Here is a 26,512-nt window from a genome sequence, read left to right as displayed (position 1 = left end):
GAGTGTGTGGAGCTTAGAAAGGGGAAAGCTGACGGGCTTCTGCAGTGGGGAATGCGGAACGGAAATCCCCACTGCGCCAGCAGTCAGGGTAGAGCCTTCTAATTTCAGACCCCAGGTACGGAATTTATTTTTTCTTAAAATACAAAAGCAAAACACAGGGTTTGCTGGTGAATCTTGGCAAATGCTCCTCTCTACCCAGGGACAGAGATAAGGGCACAGTGTTACAGACTACAGGGGGATGTGAATGTGTGTGGGTGGGAAGGCTCAACGGCTTGGAGCTATGGTGGTAGAAAAGACAAAACTGGGGAGGAGTACGAGAAAAAGCAGAGATCCCTGCCATTTTAAGAATTTGGGGACAGCATTCCTTAACAAACGCACTCAGGACCACCACCTTCAAGATACATGGAGCTGGGACAAAAAATGTTTCTTGATATCAGTAAGGAAACTGACCACCGACTTCTTAACCTTCCTTCCTGCCATATTCTTTACCTTACTTCCATATAAAAATGTGGGAAGCAGCTTAGCAGAGGAGGAAGAACAGGAGCTTTGGCCTCAACGAAGCTTGGGTTCAACCCTTGCTCTATCACCACCAGCTGTGACACTAGAGCGAGTCGCTGAACCTCTGGAAGCCTGCTTCTTCACTGGCTAACAAGGAAAAATGGAGTTGTTGCTGAAGTCAAGTGAAGGGCTCAAGGAGCACCTGTGCTCTCTCTCTCTCTTCCTCCTGACTCCAGACTCCTTCCGGTGCTGTGTGCCATCTTCCCAGAGAGCTCTTCCTGGCTCTCAAAGAACTGCCATTTTGAACAGCTTGGGAGGAAGAATGCAAGGGTTCTCCTTGGCCCTGCCCCAAGACCTGCCATACCACCATTTTTCAACAAAACCAACATACGATTTTATTCATGAATTTATGTTCCAAGTTAATGTTTGCTTAATTGGCATTGAGTTCCCTTAAAACCAGATTATACTACTCAATTTCCAACTCCATCCAAGTAAGCCTTGGCCCCAGGACAGAGGCTGAACACAAAAGCAGACTGGGGAAACAGTTCCTATCTTCCATGCTTGGCCACTTTGGCGGCAGCATCCTGATTTATAAGTGGACACGTTCTGTATGAAGCCAGCTATACTGCATCCCAGTTTATTTTCTGCAGCATACTTATTAATGATGATGATTAGTTAGGTAAAGAGAAGAAAATTTATGAGCCTATGGACCGAAGCTAGTAATGAATCACCCCTTTTCCCTTTCTTTGGAACCTGGAAAGGTGTGACTCAACCACCGAAGAAAGGGAGTGCAAACACAGCCCACGTAAGCTGGAAAATAAACTCGAGTGCCTGGTGAAATGCACCATACACGGAGCACACACCGGCGAGAGCGCAGGCAACCAGAGTTTGATGTTATTTCCCTACAGGAGCAAGATATGGCAGTCAAGTAAAACACTCATTACATTGAAGAGGAAAGGGCACTTCCATGGAATGCATGCAAAAAGGTGTATCTGAAATACCCTGGAACAATTTATTTTGAAAGAATGTGAAGTAACGATCAAAAACCAGATCACAAGAAGAGGAAGAGCCCCTAAAGGAGGGCACTGTCAAAATAATTATGGCTTATAATAAGATAGAACTTATTTTCATAAAACGGTACTTCGTTTCATATATGATGTCAGCAGTAAAATATACAGATAAAAGGCCTTGAATAATCATTGAATGCAATACTAATGCATGCCTTGGTTTAAAATGCTTTAAAAAAAAAAGATTGATTTATTTGAGAGAGAGAGAGAGAAAGAGAGCAAGCAGGGGGAGGGGTGGGAGGAGACAGAGGGAGAGAGAGAGAGAGAGAGAGAGGGATAGAAGCAGACTCCCCACTGAGCATGGAGTCCGAGGCCAGACTTGACCTCACAACCCTGAGATCACAACCTGAGCCGAAATCAGGCGTCGGGCACGCAACCGACTGCGCCACCCGAGCGCCCCTAAAATGCTGTTCTTGGTTTCAGCTCAGTTGTGATCTCAGGGTGGTGAGATGGAGCCTGCATTGGGCTCTGTGCTCCTCTGAGTCTGCTCAAGGTTTTCTCCCCCTCCTTCCCCCTTGGCCCCCTGCTCACACACACGTGCTCGCTCTCTCGCAAGTAAATAAATAAAATCTTTTTAAAAAAATGAATTGAGATTTGTGTAAATAGAGGGAGGCGTGATTTGGCGGGGGGGGAATGCCAAAAACAAAGAGTTGTGCATGTTGCTGTTGTTTGGGGACAGTGGATATTTGATGCTTTACAATATTGATACATGTTCCCAAAATAAAACTTCCCTCTTTTTTAAAACTATATAACTTTAAGCACCTTTATAAAAGGTGTGGGCCTGAAAAGTGCTACTATGAACATAGTGGGTGGTAAAATAGCACAGTTTTCCAATACTGAGTTTTTATAGTCTCAGTGGCTTTTAGAAGTCCAGGCATAGGAGGATAAAAAAGCCAATGAAATAAATAATCCAGATAGTTTCACTCTGCTTAGACTCTTAAGACCCTTCATACACTCTGATTTAGATTTGTGGCCGTGACAATAACGGGGAAGCCTCTCCTCAGAACTGTGGCATGGACTGATAGTGATTACGTCCGGCTGACCTTGAACTGTTCCACCTGATGGTCTCCATCAGGACCTTCAATTCAATGGTCATGTTGAGAAAAATTTCAAAGTCAGAGACTAAACTAGACACTGTACTGCTTTTCTTCCTCTCTTGACATAGCACGTCTTTCTGATACAGGTCATTTACTCCATTCTTCAAGAAAAAGCAAATATTTGAAATGGGATTAAATGAAATAATTACAATTCCACTTAATGTGGTATTTCAGCTGGCAAGACCACTTGGTTACATTGGATCTTAGCAAACACTCTGATTAGTGGCAAGAATGGGAATGGCCTGGCAGTGACCGATGTGTCGCTGACTTCTGGTCTCTGGTAGCAGAGAGCAATCCTTTCAGGACACAGTTGCCTGGTACACGTTCAGTCTAACTGGTGTAACTACTCTCTCCGATTTAATGGAGAAGGCAGTGGATTCTAGGACTCTGACAAATGTTAAATGAGAATTCCGTCAGCCCCAACTCTAATATTTGCACTGTTTCCTCCTATGAGCATCCATGATTTGCTGTATTTAACAGTCAAGAATCTAGAAAGTGAAAACTGTCATCCACTGTCTTGGACAACCAGAGGGATGCAGCAGGGAAGGGTGACAGTCTGGAGGCGGAGTGGCCTTGGTAGCAGGGGCAGGCTGGGGCAGGCTGGGTGGGACAGAGAAATCGTGGCTAAACAGGCAGAGGGCAGCAGACCAGCCAGAATGCCATGGTCAGCCCTGGGGACCTGCCACACAACCAAAGGACTGGCCCTGCCAGCACTGCCCACTGGGACAACCACAGTCCTGATGGACCAGGCCACAGGACAGGTGCCAATTCTGTTACTCTGAAAATGCAATAACCAAGCAGCTGGAGCTGAACCACGGTCTCCGGAGATGCTATTTACTCGGGGGCATTTCATTTACTCAGATGCATTTAAGTCAAGTTGGGAAAAAGATAAACAAATGTGATCCATCGACAGTTTGGCAATGCACGTTTAAAATCCAAGTATATTGGAATCAAGACATTTTTAGGAATTAAAGCCAAATTTCAGAATGGCCATGAGTGAAAATAACCACTGGTTATTTGTGGGTTTGCTTCTTCTAATAGCTATCAAGCAATCATTGCTCTTAGGGGTCAGGAGATGAGGATCTGAGCTCTAATTCTGCCCTAATCAGATGCGTGACCTTAAGCAAGTCACCTCTCTGCGAGCTGCAGTGTCCTCACCTCTGAGGACACTGGACTAGAAGATCCTCTAAAGGACCTTCTGGTAAACATAGTTCTGCCACATGAACACAGGGCTGGGTTTCCGACAGCGTGACAGAGCTGTCAGACTATTGTTCTGTGCTTACGATACCTGACAGATAATTTGCAAATATCATGTTAATGATCTCACAAGAACGTACATCAATGTGAGAGAGTGGGCAGCTAAACAAATGGGAGGCAACTTACATTAGAAATTTCTTCCTTTGTGCCTCTGGTTCCACGAATGAGTCTAAGTAGAGCTAACATGCTAACAGAAACAGCCACAACTTTGATTTGCAGCAACAATCCACAGAATAACTATCTTACGTATAATCAATAACCTTCTTAGACCAAGGAAGGTATCACCATTACCCAAACTTGTTACCAGGTGAAGGTGGTCCTAACCTTCCCTTTGGAAGCCGCCTGCACAGCTGTCCACCTCACACAGAGGCTGACGCTGGCATAAATCAGACACTCTGCTTCACCTTCACTTGTTCTGATCACCCAGTAATGCTGAAGAAAAAGCTGCAGACGCTCATAAAAGCAAGGAAGAGACATAAAGGACCGTCAGGGGATCCCCAGCCTCCCTGGAGAGAAGAGATAATAAAGGATGCCATCAGACAGACAGACAGACAGGTCGAACAAAGGGAAAATGATCAATTACCCCAACTCCTAGAATTCTTGAGTACAGCCGAGGGAACTGACAAGTCAGGCATATAGGTAAAGCCAAAGGAATGAAAAACAAACAAAAATCCGAAGCCTTCCCAACAGCTGGACATCTACTAGGGCAAAACATTTGGTAAGTAAACAAATATATATTGGGAATCCATCATATACCAAGCATTACCCAAGACACTGAGACACTATGGCAAACTAGCGCCTTTGCCCTCAAGGAGCCTAGATGTGCACTTGAGGGAGGAGCTATGGAAAGAGAACCACAGGAGGGTGGAGGACAGACAGAGCACTGAAAGGAGCTGCTTCTTCCAGGGATCATTTGCACAGGGCTTAGACAGAACTACCAAGCAAAGAACTGTCACTGCCTGTTAGAACAGAGAGGATGCTGGAACGGAAGAGGCTACCAGCTGGCCCACTAGTGGTTCCTTCTACTCCAATGACACTGGAGAACAGGAACAGTCAGAGGGAAGGACACCAACATTTCCTTTTATGATTAAACATCACATCAGACCCATGCGGGCATCACTCCAGACAGCAAGGTGGGCCCTGAGCCTACAAGCGTCAGGAGAAGCAGGAGTTGGAGGTGGTATCTCGAGGCTGTCTTAAGACAGCCCAGTGCTGGGGAAGCACACTAGGTCATCCCTGGGGAGAAGGGTCTGAGGGCTCCGCGGTGTGCATTGATGACCGTGAGGCTCTAAGCAAGGTCCCTGGAGAGCAAAGGCCCCTCTCTGCCATGGGTCCCCACTGCCCCTGCTCTTCGTGTACGGGGTAAAGGGGAACTCCGAAGGCCCCATGCAGACTTGCTATGGATATATTTGCATTTCCATAATATGTGCATTCCCCACTTGTTTTCTCTTGCCCAGCCACAAACAGAAACCTTCAGGCAATTTGTTTTTTAATTTTTTCCCATTACATTTTATCTATATCAGAGACCCTCAACCTTTTTCTGTAAAGAGGCAGAGAAGTATTTTAGGCTTTTAGGCTTTGTGGGTCGTACAGGCTCCCTTACAAATAGCTCTGCAGTCAAAGTGTGAAAGGAGTCACAGACAAGAGACAAGGAACAGTGCTTTTACAAAAACAGGCCTAGGCTGGAGCTGACCAAGAGGCTATCATTTGCTGACCCCAGAGTGCCACCATTTCCTCTCAGCCCTGCCCTTAATCTCCTAAATTCAGTATATTACTATGGAGACACCCATCCCCACATCAGCTTCTTGCTCTAACATTAGTTATCTCACCTGATGTCTTTCTGTCAAGCTCCAGAAGACAAAATATTTTCACAGTTATTCAGGGGAGATAAGAGAATATTAGCTTTATAGATGCAACACCTTTTTAAATCACTGTTTTCAGACAACAGGAAGAGAGGTGAGCAAAGAACATTAACAATGACCATCATTCCCCTGTGCTACCAACAGCAAGTACTAAGATCATTTGTGAGAACACAGAGTAGGGTTCCAAACTTCTTTCCCCCTTAGAAGTACGGACCTATTACTTCGACAAAATGGGCAATAACTCTAGAATTTATCATGACCACTGCAGATTAAAGACAACTCCTAATTTGATGGAACTTCACAGAGATACAACGGTAATGCCACCTGACTGCCGGAACTCTGGATACAATCGCTCATCTCCACAGTTATGGCAAGCCAAGAGGTTGCTGACCCAATTTAGATCCGGCCAGGTTAATCTCAGTCAAGGTGCTTCACCTTTATCAAGAAGGGACGTTGGGTACATTTCCCAAACACATGGAGAATTCCTTCAAAGTGCCACAGAACATATATGATGATGAGAACTCCATTACTCTGAGGCTCCCTAAGGCTAGAAGGAGGTGCAGGACAGGAAAGTCTTAGCTCAATTTTATTTTATTTTTTTAAGATTTATTTATTTATTTTAGAGAGTGAGAACAGGGGAGGGGGTGGGCAGAGGGAGAAGAAGAGAGAATCTCAAGCAGATTCTGTGCTGAGCACAGAGCCCAACATGGGGCTCGATCTCACAACCATGAGATCATGACCTGAGCTGCAACCCAGAGTCAGACGCTTAACCGACTGAGCCACTCAGGCCCCCCTTGGCTCAATTAAAAAAAAAAAAAAAAAAAAACCTAAATATTAAGACTCACCTACTTTTACACATTTAAAAAATAAAAATTTCTTAAGATTTCTTCAGACTACCCAGAAAACATTCTAAATTAAACATTTGAAAAGAACAGCGCATTAAAAACCTGGTGGGTTTTATAGACAGCTCTTTAAATAAATCTATTTGGAAGCCATTCATAAGATTATTTTCTTTGAGCAGAGAGTGTTTATTGCTGCAGTCTCCCTACCTAGTGTCAATTTCGATGATTCATGGCATAAGTGAAGCCTCAAACTGAAGTTGCAAAGGATCCCTCAAGGCACCGGTACTAAACCAGACCCAAGAAGCGCCATGGGGGTGGGGGGCACCAGGAGTCCGCTGTCAGTCTGCTTGTCACACTTCTGCTTTTTCTGACATCCAGCTGCAGTAACACAACGAGACCTGACTTTCCACTTAGGCAAGGTCAGAATTTAAAAAGCACACCCCCTCCAAACTGGATATCCAATGGTAGTGCAACCAAATGCTATCAACCATTAATCCATCTTTCCTAACCTCACAAGAATTCCGAAAGACTTCTCCTTTGCTTTCTTATGTTTATTTTTAAGGCAACTCTGAAGTCATATTTGACAACAATAAAATGCACATATTTCAAACATACAGTTCAATGAGTTTTGACAAATACACACAGCTGTGTAACCACTATACCGATCAAGCTATTTCCATCACCCCACAAGGTCTCTTTGTGCCTCATCCAGTCCATCCTCCCTCCCTGCCCCCAGCTCCATTCTAATTTTGAATCTGTAGCTTCTCTGTAGGTATAGGTTTAGGGGAAGTGGCCATATTCTGAGTGTCCTTTCAGACGACCTAGAACCATGTTCTGGGGAATAAGGTGTTGAACCAACTTCACATTCGTATTTCCCAGAGAAAACCAGAGTAACGAATAGTACTCTGAATGCATTCATTTAAGTCTGTACTGAGTACAAGGCACTATTCTGGGTTTGGGGGATCCAAAGAGAAAAAGATGGGCCCCTCCCTGCAAGGATAACCATGTGATGTGGTCTGGGCTTAAGGCAGGCTGGCAGACAGCAATGGAAACAGCAGCACCCGTGTCTGCCTGGGGAAGGCCGGCAAGATTTTTCAGGGAAAGGTGGCATTTGAACCTCAAGGATGAGGACACAGCATAAGCAAAGGCACAGAGCCCCAGATGAGGCAGGACCAGTGGCTAGGGGCAGGGATCAGAACCTGTGGCCTCCAGCAGGACTCGCGTATTCTGGAAAAGGTGGTAATAACAGCACCTACCTCTAGGCTGTGCAGATTAAAATGCGTTGTAACCCGTGTAAAACTCTTAGAATAGTGCCTGACACCCAGACGGCTCTTCCTGGTATTATCACTACCTGAGGAGGAAGGAAAGGGAAGGTCTGCGTGGAGCCTGATGGACAGGCAGGAGGTGGGGTCTGAGCAGCATTAGCTAATCAATCAATTAAGCCCAGTCCCTCCCTGCGTGCTCTGAGCCTAATGGAAAGGCAGACAAAGGAACAGGTAGGGGTTAAAGTACAGCCTTGGCTCCAGGGTCCTGAAGCAAGACTGGAGGAAGGCCCCAAAGCCAAAATGGCGCTTCCTGTTCCTTTGTATTCCCATTCCAGCGGACACAGCAGCTGTCCCCACTGGCTGGGAAAGGTCAGGTCACTAGGTGGCAGTAGGAGCAGGGGGCAAAACATGTCCCCAGGGAGGGCAAATAAGTCAGTGAGAAAGGAAGGGAGGAGAGGAAGAAGAGAAAAAGGAAGGGAAGGAAAGAGGAAGCAGGGAAGAGGGGAAGGGGGAAGGAAAGAAAGCAAGGCCCAGCAGGACCCTTCCCTCCTCCTCGCAAATCCTCAAAGAGGGGCACTGAGAAAGGCCCAGCCCCCAGCCCTTCCTATTTCTCAGGGTTTGGATTTTATCCTGTGAGTGACAGGGCTGGTGAAGACTTCACTGGGTAGGTGTATCACAATCATGACTGCGTGATCTTTTTTCTTTTTCTTTTTAAGCATTTTAAAGTACACAGTTCAGTGGCATGAAGTGCACTCATAGCGTCGGTAAGCATCATCACTGTGTCCAGAAACTTTCTCATCATCCCAAACAGAAACTCTTGTAGGGCCACTCTGACATGAAGATTATTTTGAGTTAAAAGCAATCGAAACCCAGCATATTCAGGAAAACCGCTTTACCTCACCCTCAACTGTCTGCCTGTACCAGGAAGAGAGGGATTCACAGGGATTCCTCTTTACCTAAGAAATTTATCTGCATAACAGGGCAACCTTTGTTTTCCAAACACCTCCTATCACGTCCCCACTAATGTCTTTCTCCCTTTTGTGCCTACAGACCCTACCCTTCTCCTTAGCTCATATAAGCCCCATGGTGCCTCACTGTCTTGGGGATTTCATGTCTGTGTGGATTCCCCACATGCATGAAACTACATTCGATTCTCTCCTGTCCATCTGTCTCTTACCAATTTGATTCTCAGTCCAGCCAGAAGGATCTTGAAGGGCAGAGGAATTTCTTCCTGCCTGACACTCGGTACTCCTGAGTAACAGTAACTCCCCATAGCCCCTGGTAACCTCTATTCTGCTTTTGTTTCTCAAGGAATTTGCCTATTCTAGGTGCCTCATATAAGTGGAATCATATATTTGTCCTTTTGTGTCCGGCCCAGTTCACTAAGCTTGTCTTCCAGGTTCACCCATATCAGAATTTCATTCCTTTTTATGGCTGAGTAATATTCCATTGTGCATTATTTGTTAAAGCTCCTTGGGGACTGAATTGGGACTGGTTCAGGGGAGGGTCACTGCTGGAACACAGGCAGTGGGGATGAAGGGAAGGGAGAAGAGCAAATGAAGAGAACTTGAGGCTGGTTAGAATTAGCAGAGGGAGCGTTGGGGAGCCCTCCTGCTCAACTACAGACCCCAGCAGTTAAAACCAGCCATAGACAAGACTGCTTAACTCATGCTCTAACTGAAACCCATTGTGCTTATTTCTTATCGCACTTTCTTGAGGGATTGACCAAACTGTTTTGCAATGACTGGAACATTCTAACTGCCAGGCCAGAAAAGCGCAGATAGCAAGGTCATGCCTAGAAGACCACACCCCACACACCCCCTTTCCGGCCCGTGATCATGTGCTGGAACACATACCAACCCCCACCTGTGATTACGAGCTCCCCGCCTGCTCTTGCACATACCCTCCTGAACCTCTCCCATAAAACTTCAGTGTCGGGGCACCTGGGTGGTTAGTCGGTTAAGCGTCTGCCTTGGGCTCAGGTCATGATCTCAGGGTCCTGGGATCCAGCCACACATCAGGCTCCACTGCTAAGCGGGGAGTCTGCTTCTCCCTCTGCCCCTCCCCCACTCATGCTCTTGCTCGCTCGCTCTCTCTCAAATAAATAAAAATCTTTCAAAAAAATAAATAAAACTCTAGCGTCCATCTTGCGGGCAATAGAGGTCACTTGTGAAGGCTCAAGCATGCCACTTCCCCCCACTTCTGGCACCCAAAATAAATTTCTCCCTATCTCTTTTCCGACTCTCATCTCTTGAGTTATTGGCTTCTCTTCCAACAAGTTTATCCAAGTTTGTTTGGCAGCAGTGTTGGCCAACCCTGCCAGAAGCTACAGTTCTGATTTGTCCAGCCCCCTTGGGTTCCCTGGGATGGAGCAGCTGGCCACGGCAACGCCAAGGCTCATGCATGCGTTTCCTGAGTTAGTGACCGTGATAGATCGTTTGGTAACACGACAGGGAAGGGAAAGATCCCCAGGTTTCTGGTTCAGACAACTGGATGGAGGTCAGAATTCTAAGGAGGGCTGCTTAATGAAATGCAGCACGGGGTCTGAGGGTTAGAGAGATGGCCAATACGCTCTGAATCTTGAAGTTTTCTAACTGCTCAAGTCCTGACTTCTATGTGAAATTTAGATAACCACTGGGAAACTAGCATTACCGCATCATTTTATTTATATGATGTTACATTTCACCAAGTCAATTATTAGACAACAAAAAACCCCGCACGTCTTCATTACTGGGTCCTCTAGAAAAAACAGGGGAGGAGAAGAGACTATGAACCACAAATGTTTAAGTTCACAGAGATTAAACCTTAGCAGTGTTCAAATTCTTCTCATCTCTAAAAAGGCACAGTGTAAAATATTTGTAAGAGGTTCCAAGGTGCCAAGCTAGAGCTGTTTATTAGGACATCACATTGTCAAATAATGACTGTCACCAGGCTCGAGGCTATCTTTTGCCATGTAAATTCCTTTCTCTAAACCCTGGCTGTGGTTACCAGCTCAATGCGAGGATATGCTCAGATTCACAATCTCTCTCTTTATTGCTTATTCAGCTGGAGCTCCCCCCTCCTCTTCAGACACATCTTTACAGATTAATAAAGCTTGCCAAGTCCAGTAGATGGTATACAGTGGGCGCTCGTTTATTAAATAACACCCAGATAAAAGAGCATGTCTTCCTCTCACTGTCGTATTATCTCTATAATATGAATATTCAACTTCACGAGGAGCCCCAAACTGAAATGTGAGGATATGGATTATCCAAATTTTTATATCCAAGACCACACACAAAGTATTTAAGCTTCAAGAAGAAAAAAATTAAGCAATTTCAGACATCATGCTCGCCCCCTACTCTCACCAAGTACCCTTGAAGCAAAAAAACACTGCAAATTAAGCCTGTTTAATCTTCCAATTAACTTATTGAGTTTCAGCTTTCATATCGTTTGTAAAAGAATTTCTCATAACTTACCTTTCTCAGAACAGTCACAAAATATATCTAAAAGCAATAAGTTAATATTTTTTTAGATTAACCCAATTCTACCTTTGAATTTAAAACACAGAGATGTAGCAATAGCAGTAAAACAACAAACACAGATTTAAATGAAGATAGATGTCTCACAAACCATTAGCTGATGTAGGTCTTGGGAATCAGCTTATATTGGTTTATTGAGACAGCCAGTCTATTTCAGAAAATAATTCTCTAATGCTCTCAAGTTACTGAGAAACTTAAAATAAAACAAGGGTGAATTTAACCTACATTGAATGGAGAGAAGAGGTAGCAAAGCCTCAAAGAAATACCAATCTAAGGTGATTCACAGCGCAGACCCCGCCCCACTCCCCTACCCTCACACTCCGCAGCCAAGATCCAGTTCCATTCCCGCAGCCAAGATCCAGTTCCATTCCTGTCGTGCTTCCCTCTAACTGTCGCAATCCCTCCGTCTTCCCATCAATGGAATATCAATGAGACCACAGAACCACAGACTCACACAAACACAATTTCCTGAGGAAGTGATTCTAGGCTAACATCACTGAACATGAGGGCCGTCTGTTAGTCTCATCGTTTTTTTGTTTTTTTGGTTTTTTTTAGCTGATGGGAAACATTCTAGAGCTCTCAAGGTCAAAGGGACTATGCATTTTTTAAATGCCATCTATCCCTGAAGCGGGATTATAATAAGCAAATGAAGAGACAGAAACATCATGACGACCATTTGAAGAGATTTTTCTTTCTGTCCATCAATCCAGGATGGGGCAATACATCATCCAGGTGACCCTTCCCAATTACGGCTACTTTAATAACGCAATTTCCATTTGCATTAAAAAAAGTTAATCCACAAGATAAAATATCAAATACAATGGCACAACCAACTCCTTTTATTATGGGTGCAAAATGCTAATGCAAACCTGCTTTATTCCACAAATCAGCAAGTCGTCATTCATGTAATCAGCTATCTAGTGAATTGTTGAGCACCTACTCTCCCCAGGCACTGGAGCAAATGATGTGGCCCTTGGTTACTTATTCAAGTACTTGTCATGCCCTGGCTTGAAATGCACCCTCCAGCCACTGGGTCACTTGCCCTTCCGTAGAAGCAGCGTGCTTTTCTTAGAGCCTCTAAACTACACACATTCTCTTAGCTTAGCATGCCTGGAAACATTCAGCCCAGAATGAATCAACTCTAAGAAATGCTAAGAAAGCATCTCTTACCCTTCTAGCTGGATAAGGTGCTAATACTCACGTTCTCATACTCTGTTTACCTGTGTCTCCCCCATTGGAAAGAGTTCCATCAGGGCAGGAACCTGGACACAACCTGAGTTTGACCAACTGAGGGGTTCAATGGACTCCTGTTTACCAGCATCTCCCCTGGCCAGAATGAATACCCGAGGACAGGGATCTGGCCTGTCTTCTCTTCTTTCCTTAATGACTGCCATCCAGTGAGTGCTGAATACATGCTTGTAGACTGACTGAAAACTAACTGAAATTAGGCCATTTTTGAAAAATTAAGGACATATAGTCACCAGTATCATAGGCAATTCAGGACTCATGAACATGGTAAGATTCATACGTGAGCAGTATGCTTTCATTTACCTCTTTCTAGAATGGTACGTTAAAGGAAGGAATTACTGTGTAGGAAAACAAACTCGGATGTTAAACTAGTACTTCAACAAAATAATTTGAATCCATGCCTCATAATGTTCACTGAAGACTGAATAAGTCAGTGCCTGGGAGTGGGCTCTAGCGTCTACCCCACAACAGGCACTCTCCCACACCGTTCCTGGGAGAATATAACAGCAGGAGGGGGAGGTGTTGTTATCTAATAAACCTATATGTGATTTACCTGTCGACCTAGGAATTCCACTTCTAAGTATTCACTCTGAAAATACACCACCATTCATACAAAATAAAGCATTCGCAAGGCAATTCATTTCACCATTACTTGCAACAGTCAGATGCTGGGGAAAACAGAAATTTAAATTCCCATTCACAGAAGCTAATTGATCTCTACCCACTCAGTGGAGTAGTAAGGAATGTGGTCATTCATACAAAAGAATGAGGAAGATGCCATGAAATGCTTTGTAATGACAGCCTGGTTATACTAAGGGGGGGGAGGGGAAGCAAGGTGGAAGGAAGAAGGGGAGTAAGAAGATATATTTGCTTATTTTTATGAAAATAAACAAAGAACAAACAAATTAATGTCACAATGGTCACAAATAAGGGGGTGGGTGGGAATGGAGAGGAAGGGCACGGGGGTGAGGTCTCAGTATATCTTCTGTACAGCTGTGACTTTTGAGTCATGTATACATTTTACATATTTAAAAAACAAGTTAAATAAAAAAGGACAAAGTCAAACCTAAAATTAAATATGCAAACAGAAACAACAGAACTGAGCTCAGGTGGACAACATAACCATCATAAGCAGAGGGGGAAACATGCAGAAAGAGAAGAAGAACAAGAGGAAGAGGGAGGGAGTTCTTTTTTAATGACAAATCCCAGCTTATATATGAAAAACAACAGATTATATTTTTTAAACCACCATTTTGCCATCTCCAGAGCAGTGACTGATCCAGGAGAAGATCACTCATAAATGCCAAAATCACTGGGTGAAAGGTCGCTGGAAGGCAGCACACCATATTTACTCGCCTCAAAGATCAGCTCACAGATTACTTCTTAAATGGTGAAGACAAAAGTCATCTCTACAATGGAGAGATCTGGCAGGCATCACCTTAACCCCAGATCTAACTCAGCACCTCCCAGTAATGGCACAGACTGATGTCGCCTGCAGTGGGGCACGGAAGAACACAACTTGCCTGTGAGGTGCCATGCCGAAGGGTTCACCTTGAATTTAATCACAAGGAACAGGACGTGGAGGACTTTTATGAGCTCCTCAAAACTGGCAATGTCATGGAAACGAAATCAAAAGCAAGGAGACTGTTCTAGATTATAGGAGCCTAGGAAGATGCGTGAACCATGTTGGGATCCACAACTGGGTGTGTGTGGTGGGATCTCCACGGTGATAAAGGACGTTTTTAAATATGGACTGTATATTAGATGCTATTATTGAATTAATGGTGAATTTCTTGGGGGTGATGATGTGATTCTGAAGGAGAATGTCTTTGTTCTCAGGAGATATATGTGAGAAGTATTCTGGGAGTGAAGTGTCATGATGCCTGCGAACGTGGTGAAGTGTAAAATTCATCTCCATTCCACCTGTTTCATTATGCCTTCTATTTCTAAGATTATAGGTGAGAGAAAGCTAAATACAGCCAAAGCAAGCCTCTTACACTTCTTGAAAAGCTGCCAATCACCCCTCAAAAGCGTGAGTCCCTACAAAAATAAAACTTTCTGTTACGGGCTGAACTGTGCTCCCCCCACCCCACTCCATAATGCATACATTGAGGTCCTAACCCCAGGACCTCAAAATGTGACTGTATTTAGAGACACCTAAATTTAGAGACCTCTAAAGAGGTGATTAAGTTAAAATGAGGTAATCAGGGCAGCCCTAATTCAATGTAACTATGTCTTTATTAGGAGGTTAAATTAGTGCACAGACGGGGATTCCGAAGACCGCATGAAGACACAGGGAGAAGGTGGCCATCTACCAGCCAAGGAGACTGGCCTCAGAAGAAACCAGCCCTGCTGACACCTAGATCAGAGACTTCCAGCCCCCCGAACGGTGAGAAAATAAACTTCGGTTGCTTAAGCCACCCAGTCCGTGCTACCTGTTAAAGCAGCCCAAGCAAACGAATACACTGACTTTGTGCTTTTCTTTTCTTTTCTTTTCTTTCCTTTAAGATTTTGTTTTTAAGTAATCTCTACACCCAGTGTGGGACTTGAACCCACAACCCCTGCTCCACCAACTGAGCCAGCCAGGCGCCCCTTGTGCTACTCTTGATTAATTTTCTATTTTGCTAGGCCAAGTGTCGAGCAGAGTTCCTGGCTTATAGCACCCAAATGCACACTTTCCTTCAGACTTCGCAAGAATGGCACACAAGGTCCTTCGATCCCACCCCCACCGATCACACAGGGTCCGTCTCCCACCCCCACCCCCTCCCCTAGGCTCCAGGACACCCTCCAACTCCTGGTTCCCTGCCTCTGGGCCTTTCTTTGAAGAAATACACACACTGTTCCTCCTGACTTGAAGACTTTCCTTCACAACCCTTACAAAGTTGGAGGCTCCCTCCTCCCCAGTTCCTCAGCTCTTTATCAGCCCCTATGAAACCCCTCCCCGTGCCGCATTATAACTACTTGTTCACTCACAATTCTCCCCCCAGTTTGGTTGCTCTAGAGCAGGAAATACGTGTTCTTTATCTTTGTAAACCACAGCATTTAAGCTCATGCAAGTCATTCATATCTCTGGTGAATTAAATTAACATGAAACATGAACCATCCTATATGTTCAATTTCAGACTCCTAACTTTTCATTCACTTGGCATGTTCAAGGGACCAGAGAAGCAATCACAAAAGGACTCCAAAGTTCAGCACCTTAACCAAAGGCAGAGGAGTAATACTTAAATCCTCACATCTCAGCCTGTACTTGAAGCCAGCCTGATATTCATTAGTATTAGCAGAAATGAATCTCAGAGAACCAAGATCAAATGAAATGTACGTCAATGTGAGCTTAAACCAACCTCTCTTTCTAGAATAAACTATTGTCATCCTTCTTTAGACCCTGGCAAACCACCTCTCCTGTCACCCCTCCCACCCAACTTGGCCCCAAAGCATCTACAAATAGTCACAGAGCATCCTCGGATAGCACTACCATTCACGGCTGGAAAGAGACGGAAGAGCCGCCATTTACTAGGTTGGCACTGGAGGTTCCAGCAAAGGACGGCACACGGATTGATACACGTCTGCTGTCCAAAGCCCCATTCAAGGTCCTTGCTTTCCCCGCCCCATCCAGATCAAAGTCTCACCTATCATTTTCTCATGACTCACCTCCTTGCCTCCCACCTACTCCCTCCTGGGCGACTTCTGCCCTTTGTACATTGGTGCTCCTTTATCCTAAACCGCCTATACTTCCCATCTGTTCCTTTGTCCTTCTTGTCCCTACTGGTACCTGCTTCTCTGCTAACACCAACACAGGCTGCTGATTTATTCACAACCTTCCTCACCCATCAGCAGTGGCAGCTGACCTTTACCATCATCTTCCGCAGCTTCACTAAACATAATGACTACTCATAGGACCCCACCTTGTAGCACAAAACCAAACAGCTTCCCCTTCCCCAAAACATTTGAGAGTAAGTTGCAGACCAGAGGTCCCATTACTCTTCTGTGCTCGAAGTATTTCCTACATAACAGCAGTACAACCATTAAAATCAGAAAATTTCACCAAATGTCCTAATGATGCAAAGGGATAGAATCCAGGGTCACATGTTGTATTTACATGTCCTGATTCTTTATTCTTCTTCAATCTGGAACAGCTCCTCAGTCTTCTCTTGACTTTAATAAACTTGACAGTTTGAAGATTATCAGGAGTTACTTTGTAGAATACCCCTCAGCTTGAGTTTGTCCGTTGTCTTCTCACGAACGATTCAGTTTATACATTGTGTTTGGTGGGGAGAGGAGAGAGACCACAGAAGTAGTTCTAGCGGGTGGTTATGTCATATTGATACTTGTGTCTCCCACATTTCTCCACTGTAAAGTTACTCTTTAATCCCCTCCCTTTTGTGTTTGACGAGTATTTTGTAGAGAAGTAGGTTGAGGCTATATAAATCTTATACCTTATGAAACTTTCACCCATCCACTTAGCATGCTTTAAAATTTCTTGCCTGAATTAACTATAACATGATGGTTGCCAGACGGTGACTGTTACTTCTACCCTTTCTTCTACGTTTATTAGCTGATATTCTGTTGAAGGTAGAATGTCCTCTTCTCCTTATTTATTTTATTCATACTAGTGCGGGCTCACTGATTTTATATTATTCAATGAGTTAAGACCCATTACTGCTATATTTACTGTGGTGCTGTAAGTACCCTAGGTTTGGCTATCAGGGGCTCCTTCAGGCTGGTTCCTACGTCTCTGTCATTCTTTAAGCACTTCCTTACTTTGTGACACAAAAAGATGTTTTAGGCTCTTCTGATACTTCCCCTGCCCCAGGCCCAGAATCAGCCACTTCTCCCAGGAGCCCATTCCTTTCACTTGCAGAATGGCATTTAGAAATCAAGATCTTAGTGGGGTACATGGCTGGCTGGCTTGGTCAATAGAGCGTGCAACTCTTGATCTTGGGGTTGTGAGTTTGAGTCCCACGTTGGGTGTAGAGATTACTTGAAAATTAAAAAAAGGATGGATGGATGGATGGATGGATGGATGGAAGGAAGGAAGGGAGGGAGGAAGGAAGGAAGGGTGGGTCTTAGAAACCATAGGTATGCTCGTGGCCATCAATCATGCTCTCAGGACCTGTCAGTGGACACAGCTAGGAACTGAGCTCCATTGGAGATGTCCAACATCTTGCTCCCATGTAGCAGACAAGCCTCAACATCAGTTAAATTGCCTAGGGTACTGCAACTTGGACTGGTCTGTCTTTTCTTTATAGCCCACAACCCAAGGAGCTATGCTTACAAAATGGGGATCCTATCCTGTCACTCATAGCTCCCCCTCCTCTTCTAAAGCCTCATGCTCTGGTTTGGGAGCTTCTAGTCTTATCTGATTATGTCATCCTTGGTCTTTCTCCTTGTCATACTACTCTGTGTGTTCACTTCTAACTTCTTGGCTTCCCAGGTGGATTTTCAGAGTCTGTGGGTTCCAGGCAGCCCAAAAGCTAGCCCTGCCCTGTGCACAATCCATCTCAGCTCCCAGAACCCCAGGAATCTGTCTGTCCCAGAGGATAATTTTCCCACTAAAAAACAGCACCAAAAAAAAAAAAAAAATTACATTCTTCATGGTGACAGTCCATTTTTCCCTGTGTTAATTTCTAATGGATTAAAAAAAAAGTTTTAGGTGGTGTAACAAAGTGATACGTACATTTTTAGGTTTGTGGGGGTAATATTTTGGTCCCCAAGTGTGGGCTCCTCAGTTAGTCCTGCATTTCTGAGCTTCCTCCCTTTCTCTACTCTGACATCACAGTTTTTTTTCTAAAAGCACCAGTGTCTTTCCTTCCTCTACTGCTCTGCTCAGCTTCCATCCCCAGAAATGTGTCCATCCAGGTAACCTAGAGAGGACATATAAATCTTCTGGTTCCTACTACCTACTGTAGGAGCTTAATCTGGGGTGAGAAAGACTCACAGAGCCCTTGAAATAGCCATTCACGGGAAAGGCGATCAGAAGTCAGCCCCAGCCCATTGTACAGTCCATCTTCTGCCTTTTGGAAGTTTCTACAGGGTACCATACATGATGGATGTTTAATAACGTTGTCAGGCTAACTAGCAGTGATTTCTAGTGGAGACCCATAAAAAGTTACTACAAAGGCCTATAATTTTGGACCTCAGAGCCTTCATTTTCCCAAATGGGAAAGGAATGTAATAAATATCTCCAGAACCACGATGTGATATGACACCAGCTATTAAGGCTCAAGGAACCAATATCCATGAAACAGTCCCTTATCCATTAATAATAGTTACAAAATGTCATATCCCACAGCTGTGCTGTGCTACAAATCTTATATTCTTTATCTAAGAACAGATAAATAAATAAGTATGAGTTGGTCTGACTTTTCTGGGCATAGAGAAGTGAGATCTTTGTAACCATCATGTCAAACATGAATTCATGAGTTCTGAGTCAAGGTCTCCCTCTTCTAGACTAATGATTCTTCGTTTTCGGGGGCTACGCCCATTCTGAGAAAGTGATAAACGTACAGACTCCTCCATGTCTGAGCGGGTAGAAGTGCAAAAACACACCCATGTGCACAAGGAGAGTGTGCCTATAATTTCACGGACTTCCATCCCTGAGGCCCCAGGTAAAGAACCCCTGCCCTCGGCCAGTGCTTCTCAAATGTTAATGTGCCAATGAATCACCGATGCTGCTTTGAGTGGCAACCTTCTAGAACAGAGGTCAGCACACTTTTTCTGTCCAGGGACAGATGGTAAATATTTTAGGCTTTGTGGGCCACACAGAAGGTGCTACCACAACTCAACTCTGCCGCTGTCCCAGAAAGCAGCCATAGATGATACCCCAACAAACGGGATGTGCCTGTGATCTAATAAAACTTTATTTACAGAAACAGGAGGCAGGCTTGCTTTGACCTGAGGAACATGCTGCAAGGTATTACTTTAAACCCGGCACGAGGACTTTATAATAGCAAATTACAAAACTAAACTGTTTTTTTAAGGTTTATCACATATTCACTTTGTTACAGACTTAACCAGCAATTCCCATTACCACATTCTTTCCTACTGAACAATGTGTTACGAAGAAGCCATTGTTCCATTTTGCAGCCGACACAGCGAGGGTCAGAATAACTCCACATTATAAACATTTCCTGAAAGACCCTCTGTGGCCTGCTGTTCTAACTCACAGCACAGTTCTATTAATTGACAGCTGACCACACGCCAGACATAAAAGCAGAACACATTCCTTCGTGTCATTTTAACAAGGCTGGCAGCTGTCAGACTCAGGCCAACAGCCACAAGGGCTTTGTTTCCACAGAGACTTGTTTTCACAAAAATCAGGACCCACACAAGGCTCTTCTCTGGCCTAGCCTGTCCTTCGTGGCCAAAGGGCAGATGCTTGACCACTGAGTGCCTTCCTGGGTGATCTGCCCCCAGTCGCTTCCTGTTTCTGGCAAGCCCCAGCACCCACAACCAGCCAGCTCCACAGAATGGAAGGGATTTGGATGGGTTTTCCTCCCACGAGTCCTGCATTCTGAAGTTCACACCTGGCCAGGTGCCTGCCGACCTTGCTCTGGAGGAAGGGTATTAGAATGACCTGTGTGGGAATGGAGCCATTTCCGAGGGTCTGAGAAGACGTTTTTCTTTTCAGTGCATGCACACCCTGACAGAAAAGCCAGCTCTTGCTAGAAATGACTTAGGTTCACAGTGTGTTTCTAGCCATTTTCGCTGGTTTCCCAAGTTAAGCCTCACCGAATTCGATATTAACTTCTTCAGGATTGCCAGCCAGTGTTTAAACCTAGAGCATGCAGGTGTCTAAACAGCATGAAGCGTAAAAACTCTACAAAGCACAGATGATGCTTATCCTTTTGTGTGAAAGTCCAACTCAAATTCATGAGCAAACGCCTTTTATAAGATCTCACGCAACTAATCCGAAAACAATTGTTGAGTAACAGAGCACCAGACGTCATAAAAACAATATCCTGCTGCCCACCTCTTGCTATGGCCAAGGACGTTCATCACCTGGATCTGGCGGAATAAAGCCACGGGGGCTCTGGTGTTTCTTGGGTGTTTGCTGTTGTTGTTTGTGTTTGAGAAACATGTCTGGGACTACAGGGCAATCACAGCAGCATTTTTTTACCTGGAGGTCGGATTCTCTTTGTAAATCACTAGCACAGACTGTCCAACAGCTTACTCATCTTGCGTCTCCACAATAACTCCAGAGATTATGAGGGAATAAAAGTAATACTAACTTGAGTCTGTAGGTCATATGTGCTTAAAACTTGTGTCTCCAGGGAGGGAGATCAGATGCAGTGAAACTTGATTTCTTAAGGGAATGAGCAAAATACATTTTACCTTAGTTTTTAAAGGCTGTGATGGCCCTTAGCTATTCACGGTGGCCTTGCAAAAAAGGCATTTATTCACCTGCTTGCCCTAGTGATGAACAATTTATGGAGGGCAAGTAACAAAGAGGCTACCTCATTCATTTTATTCCCTCTGTTTCTCCTGGGGGCCATAAGTGGATCCAAGGGCAGAAAACTGTTGATGACACTGGGAAGATTTTTCTAATAGTAGGAAGGCTGGGTGAAAATGACTTTCCTAGTCACTTGTAGAGGTGACAGTTTTTGCGTGTGCTGTAGAAGAAGGGAAACGCTGGGGATCTCAGATAAAACCTAGACAATGAAGGTGGCTTGGAATGCCAGACCTCTGGCCAAGTCCGCAGGCTGGCCCGTGGCTGCTGGGCACACAGCGCATGCCCACCAAGCCCTCCCAGAGCTTTGTGCTAGAAAACACCACTTCCATCCAGGTAGGTGCTCTGTGTGAAGTTTATGGTCAAAAATGTTTCTCCGCTGACAACAGAGTTTTTCTTTTATTTTTTTTTAAGATTTTATTTATTTATTTGAGAGAGAGAGCAAGAGCAGAGGGGAGGGACAGACACAGAGGGAGAAGCACACTCCTTGCTGAGCAGGGAGACCAATTCGGAACTCGATCCCAGGACCCTGGGATCATGATCTGAGCCAAAGGCAGACCCTTAACTGACTGAGCCACCCAGGCGCCCTACAGCAGAGTTTTTCTATCCTTTCATCTTACACAGGTAAGTACATACATACTTCCAGATGCTGCCGGATTTACGGGAGTACCTCTAAAGCACTCGCACTCCCCACTCTGAGACACCAGCTGCCCAAAGCAGAGGCAGCCCAGCTGACATTCCTCCCAGTTGAAACTGTCCTCCAGGAATGGCACTAGCACGTGGGGAGCCTGAGAATAAGCCCGCTCAAAATGCAGCCCAAACCACTCATCCAACCTTGCTTGCGCTTCCTCCTGTCTTTTTCCTAACCTTTAAAAAATTCCCAAAAAACTATCTTTTTTTTTTTTTTTTTTAAGTAGGCTCCATGCCCAGCATGAAGCCCAACACAGGGCTTGAACTCACAACCCTGAGATCAAGACCTGAGCTGAGAAGAAGAGTCAAGACACTTCAGTGACTGAGCCACCCAGGCGCCCCCCAAAAAACGATCTTAAAGAGCAGCTATGGTATCCTGAAATAGAAAGTCAAAGGTACAACCACCATTTAGCACTACAGAGCAGACTGCTTCCATCTACGCTAGACCGTCTTCTCTTCCCTCCCCAGTGCACCTGGGCAATCTCCTCTACCCGGTCTCAGCCCTACTTCAGCCTTGGCTCTTGCTGCGTCTGCTGCCAGGAGTCTTCTTCTCCCACCTCTTCTTCACACTCCTCTCTCGCGTAATTCCCTCCTTCACATTTGCTCAAATATAAGCCCTGAGGACTTGCTGCCCTCTACCAACTCCGAGCTCACTGTGGTAACCGTGCAGAAGCATTTAGGAAAGGGGCAGCAGGCACAGAAACAGTAGTACTTCCTCATCAGTAAGAAGGCCAGACAAAGCAATGCACCAACATCTAGAAGCACTAAACTGCCTGAAGCGAGAACTTTGCTTGGGCAGAGCTGAGGCCCTGGACCTTGGAAAGTCACTAATTAGAATCTCAACCCATCATTAATTAGCTATGTGGCCTTAGGCCAATCATTTAACCTCACTAAGTTTCAGTTTCCTCACCTGTTATGCAAGAACAATTACACTGATCTCATAATATTGTTTTTAGGATTAAATGGGTAATTGGGAAGGTATCCAGCCCAGTAACCAGCACATAATAGCTGCTAGATAAACACGGGTATTCTTTCCCTTACTTGTGGTCTGACTTCACTTTGGGAGCAAATGTGACATTGATGACAAGAAAACAGATCTTTTGAAAATAAATACAAAGAAAGAGGTGGAGAGAAAAGCACAAGAAAGAGGTAGCAGAATAACATTCAAGAGCAAAAACATCTCTAAAAGGGCAGCAAACACAAGTAAATACGAGCTTTGCGAAATGTGCTATTTTCCGTGAGGTCCGCTTCCGTGGCTGACTTGAGACCCTCCTTGCATCATGTCATCGCACGCAGCTCTGCTCTAAAAAAGGTTTGGTGCAGTTATAGTAGGAGCTGGTAAAACAGTGCCCAAAGTCTCTTGGCTCAGAATAAATTCCTTGAATCTGTTAACTATGCGAAGACGGCTTTGCATCCGTGGAAAACAGAGCCTGCCTGAGGCTCACTCTCAAAATGACTACGGCCATGGTATAAACATCTCTTTTTCTTAAAACACACCTCAGAGAAAGCCAATCACTGAGGGTAATATCATTTGAAAATTAAAATTACCATTCAAACATAGACAAGAATCACACATCTGAGATCACCACTGGGAGTTCTCATAAACTTCTCAAAGTTAACATGTCCAGAATGTAATTCTTGGTCTTCCCCCAACACACCCCAAAACCTGCTCTTCCCTCAGTCCTTCCCATCCCAGTTACTGGAAACTCTATCCTTCCAGCAGCACAGACCAAAACCCTCGGCATCATCCGGTTTCCTCTCTGTCACATACCTCATAGCCCACCTCCCAGATCAGCTTTGCTCTTTTCCCTCCTCCCCTCCCCCACCCTGGTCCTGGCCACCACCCTCTCACCAGGAGCACAGGCAATATGGTGGTCTGGCCCCCTGCCCCCCTCCTCTGCCCTCTACAGTCTACTTTCAGTACTGCATCCAGAGTGATGTTCGGACAAGTCAGAGCAAGGGACCCCTCCCTCAAAGCCTGATAGCTACACATGCCGTAAGAAGTAGGACCGAAGTTCTCACAGTGACCCATGTGTGTGCCATCACACCCCAGGGCCTCCCTTGGCTCACCCCCTTCTCCCTCTGCTCCAGGCTCATTCTTCCCCTGGCCCACAATTTCTTCTATCAGATATTGCTGTCTTCCGTCCTCACCTCCTTCAAGTCTGTGTTCAAACACCACCTTCTTAAGAAGGCCTTTCTTAATGGCCGTTTTTACAAATTGCAGCACCTCCCAGCATCCCCTCTCCTCTTTCTTTGGTTATCTTTCCCTAGACACATCATCTTCTAACACTGTATGTCACTTACCTATTCTATTTAGCTTGGCGTCCCCTCCTGAGTCCCCAGAACATGAGCTCCATGTGTCTTATTCGGTGCTGTATCCCCAGCATCTAGGACTGTGCCCATCCACACCAGATGCTGCACTGATAAACTGCGTCTGGGCTTCTAGCACATCAGCCAACTAAAGCTGTGTGGGGGGTGGGGGGTGGCGCAGGAAAAACAGGTTCTTACTGACCCTGTCCTCTCTCTCTCTCTGTCCCACCACACCAAAGCTTTCTAAGTTTTCCAATATTTTTGCAAGAGATAATCAGGCTTCCATAATTTTTCTGGCCATTAATAATTGTACCATGTTTGAGTGATTCCCTAAAAGTGTATATGTCAGATATAGTGAAAAGTAAAAATAAAAATAAATTACTAACCCTCCTCTGCTATCACTTTCTCTAATTAAACTGGAAGTCAGTAAGAGAATATAGCAAGCAACACTCATATGCTTCCCATTTTAATACGCAGCGATCCAGTCTGTGCTTGACCTAAGCTGGACACAGCTACATCTCCCTGAGGAGTACTCGAAGAGAGCTAAGGAAGGGCCTGTAATCGGTCTGGGTAGGAGTGAGGGTCCTCTCAAGGCCACCAGGCATTAGCAACAGAAGACCCCTACCAACCCCAGAACTGAAAGGCAAGAGAAGGGAGCTGTCACAATCGTCAAAAGCTTGAAGTTCTAGAACCTGGAAAGTGGGCCTGCCCAGGAGCTAATAGAAAGAAAGGAAAATGGGATGCAGGCAGGCAGGGAGCAAGGATGTGGGAAAGGAGAGGTCCTACCATCTCCTGCCAGTAGTCAAACCCAACCTGAAGCCAGAGGACAAGGGAGGCAGGGGGATGCAGCCCAAGAATGTCTGGGAAGACAGGAGATTGATCTGGAGGGATGACTGGAGAATGTCCAGCACACCCCTGTTAGCCAGTGGAGATCCTGGAGCCTTGACCAGTCCAGGGAAAAACATGGAAGGGGAGTCTGGATAGGGACTGGGAGTTTTCCTTACTTCCTCTCTCTGTTAGCTGTGGATCCACTAAGATTTAGGAGCCAAGTCTGTGTCAGGGAAATGCTGCCCTGGGTGGGAGGTGGGCGGTGGGGTGGGTTAACAGCTCGTAACCTAAGTACTAAGTCTCCTGCCGAAAGGAAATGGTCTCTAGTACCCTACACACAAAAACTGAGATGCAATTGCTATGTGGTATGGCCAGGGAATTTCTTTTACAGAAAATCTCCACTTCTTCTTTTTTTTTTTTTAAGATTTTATTTATTTATTTGACAGACAGCCAGCGAGAGAGGGAACACAAGCAGGGGGGTGGGAGAGGAAGAAGCAGGCTCCCAGTGGAGGAGCCCAATGTGGGGCTCGATCCCAGGACTCCGGGATCACGCCCTGAGCTGAAGGCAGATGCTTAATGACTGAGCCACCCAGGTGCCCCAGAAAATCTCCATTTCTGCTACCTTGAAGTTGAGCCTGAAGGATTTCCCTAGGCCCATGATCACGGTTTTGAGAGTCCTGCTCTCTCTTCTAAAGTTACTTCAAATGTGCAACAGATGACCAATCTCTGAGCAATTACAGAGAATACCTACAAAGTTCTAGGTGCCATTTGCACCCACTCCTCCCAAGAGCCACACAAAGTAAGTATTCAGGGCTGAGTCATCTGCTGAGCTGACCACTGGGCAGATGTCAAAGCCTGTGCACTTTTCCAAAATATGAAAAAATAAGTTTTAGAATTTAATCCAAATGAAAAATTCGTAAACCTCTGATTTCAGAGGACCCATAACAAAACAGATCTCTCCTTCATCAACACATTTGAATTGATATAGATGGTGCAGTGATGTAGGCTGAACCTTTAATGAATGAGTGTGAAGAGCACCTGGCTTCTGGATTAAGTTCGATCAACGATTTACTTTGTGACCAGAGGCAATACTCAGTTTCTCAGCAGCTCAGTGTCCCTAGCTTTTAAATACAATGACCCTTCATCCAAACCTGTCAGGGACATATGGAAGCGAATTACTTAATATATCCTTCCAGTCTCTTCCAGAAGCTCTTCTTCCCCAACCTCCTAAATGTGGATTTTGCCCAAAGCGATGATAGGGTAGTACTGCAAGCACATCTGTCAGAGTCATCTGGAGTCAAATGGTAGACCTTTCACTGGTGGACCATTTGAACTGGACAATTTATCCAAACTTTTTGTGCCCTAGTGTTCTTCATCTGTAAAATGTGAACACTAAGAAAGCAGGCACTCACACAGTTGCTGGGTGATAAAACGAGAACATGTGTGCAAAGCCCTCGGGAAAGTATAAGGAATAGAATAACCACTTGAAAGCAGAATGTAATCATTATCATCATTATAATCCTCATTATCATTTTTCATATGTGGTTCTAAGTAGAACTGGTGAAAGTATAAAATTTC

The 26,512-nt window shown here is 45.0% G+C and overlaps 1 protein-coding gene across 10 annotated transcripts in view; it reads right to left on the bottom strand.

The window, feature by feature from the left end:
* RNF152 (ring finger protein 152) overlaps positions 1-26,512 on the bottom strand; it is a 73,027-nt gene that overhangs the window by 11,435 nt on the left and 35,080 nt on the right. The window contains exon 2 of one of the 10 annotated variants that reach the window (XM_057313360.1): positions 7,880-7,974. The exons of the other annotated variants lie outside the window; for them this stretch is intronic. The gene's annotated coding sequence lies outside the window, so the exon portion shown is untranslated. The remainder of the gene's footprint in view (positions 1-7,879; positions 7,975-26,512) is intronic. 10 annotated transcript variants of the gene reach the window in all.

The sequence above is a fragment of the Ursus arctos genome, unplaced genomic scaffold (assembly GCF_023065955.2).
Source record: "Ursus arctos isolate Adak ecotype North America unplaced genomic scaffold, UrsArc2.0 scaffold_17, whole genome shotgun sequence".
Lineage (NCBI taxonomy): Eukaryota > Metazoa > Chordata > Mammalia > Carnivora > Ursidae > Ursus > Ursus arctos.
Note: the sequence above shows the minus strand (reverse complement) of the source record. Positions and strands in the feature narration are given on the sequence as shown.